Consider the following 1985-nt stretch of genomic DNA (forward strand, 5'->3'; position numbering starts at 1 on the left):
CAATAAACGGCCAGTGACCCATCACAAGATGCCTGCGTCCATTGTGTGGGACTGAAGCGGCCCGATGGTGGGGGGAGGGGGGGCAGAGAAGGCGCTGGTCCTTACAGCATTCACGTTTTGAGGGCCCTCGGTGCACTGGGCATCCCGCTGGCCCTGGGCTTTGGCAATCAACGAGACAGACCAGGCCCTGGCCTCCTGGCCTCAAGGTCCAGCAGGGAGAGAGCACCCCCTGCCTACGGATCATATCTGTGAGAAAAAGTGGAGTGAGACCAGGGCTCTGGGGATCTAGCCCAGTCCGGGATTCAGGAAAGGGGCAGATGGGGCAGGGAGGGTCCCCTAGCAGGGACAACAGCATGTGCAGTGTGTGTGTGTGGTGTTGGGTGGCCTCCTGGATAGCAGAAGCTCAGAAGGAAGCCAGGTGGGCAGGACCGTGGGGGGAGCACAGGCTGTGAGGAAGTTGGGGGCAGGGGTCTCATAAGCTCCCGGCTGGATTCTCATTCACCAAACTTCACTGACATCTCCAGAACCAGGTCTCTAGCTTCGGGGCCCTCCCTGGGGGGACGGGACAAGGTGGGTGACAAGGAGGCTGTGTTCTCAGAGGAGCAGCAAAGGGGGGCTCCAAGAACATGTCATTCTTCTATTCGCCCTGAGAAGCTAGCTCACCCCCGGACAGACAGCTCAGAGCCAAGCCAGGGCAGGGAGAGCATTACAGGGACTCGCGCGAGCAGTGTGCGGGAAGGGCCTTCTTACCGCCAGGGCTTCCTAGGGCAGCTGGGCCTGCCCTGATAGGAGACGAGCTCCCTGTCCCTGGGAGTATCCAAGCAGATCCAAGGCCCAGGAAAACCCAGACCCCACTCTGCCCAGCTGCTGGCCCCAGAAGCAAAGCCAGAAAAGCAACAAACTCAGCCTCTGCCCTGACAGTGAACGTGGCATGGGAGCCCGCCCAGCCCCAGCGTGGACTGTGGAACAGGGCTACCCCTAGATCTCCTTCTTCAGGGGTTTTCAAGAACCCCGCAACCCGAGCCCAGGCTGGGTGTGGACTGGATGAAAGCCCAGTTGCCTCAGTCCAGCTGCTGCCAGATGCATTCTCAGAGCCTTGGGACCTCAGCGACCACTCCTTAAACCCACCCATCCCGGGACTCCAGTACTGACCTAAGGAGGCGGCCTCCAGGGCCACTGGCAAACGCCTTCGTTGGAGAGGCCTGGAGGCCGGCCGGCCGGGCCTTCTCTGGGCCTTCCCTCCCGGCCTCGCAGAAAAGAGGAAGAGGACACCTACTGTGCGTGGCAGTCTGCCAGGCCAGGCGTCCCAAGTGCCTAAGGCAAGGCCTTTGAATCGATTGCTGAGTCATTTACATTTACTGACTCTTCCCTCTCCTTCCGGGACGTTATTTGCTCCATCTTCAAAAAGTGCAAAGGGTGGGAATGCTTGGAAATGAGGTTGCGGTTATCAGGACCTTTGGGGAGGAAGGGGTGAATGTGGGGGGAGGGGTAATGAAGTTACAGGCTGAGACTGAAAAGGTGTATTGGGGCCAGACTGAGATACTCCCTGAACCCGCCGCATATGGGGCTGTCGCCCTGCGAAAGTGGGGAGCCAGCCCCTGGCGGTTCTAGAGTAGAGGAGGGTCGGTTTCCAGCAGCCTCCAAGCAGCGCCGCTAGGGACCGGCCTATGTCCATGTGTCCTGCCAAATTCCACAGCCTAGGCCGGGGAAGTGCTGGAGACTCTGACCCTCGGAGATCAGAGGCGGAATCTCCAGGGTCACTCCAAGTCTTCAAGAGCCAGGGAAAGGCGCGAGGGGCTAGCGCTCGCAGAGGGCGGGCAACGCTGAGGGAGACCCGGAACGCTCCTGCGCCTGCAGCGCAGGGAGTCACCGCCAGATGCCGCTGTGGTGCTCGGAGCGCCGCCCTGTGCCCCGCCCGCTCCGGGGAAAGCAAAAGCGGCGCGGGCTGCGGGGGTGGGACGGACCACTGAGAGCGGGGAGGGGGG

The sequence above is a fragment of the Neophocaena asiaeorientalis genome, unplaced genomic scaffold (assembly GCF_003031525.2).
Source record: "Neophocaena asiaeorientalis asiaeorientalis breed wild unplaced genomic scaffold, Neophocaena_asiaeorientalis_V1.1 scaffold177, whole genome shotgun sequence".
Classification (NCBI taxonomy): domain Eukaryota; kingdom Metazoa; phylum Chordata; class Mammalia; order Artiodactyla; family Phocoenidae; genus Neophocaena; species Neophocaena asiaeorientalis.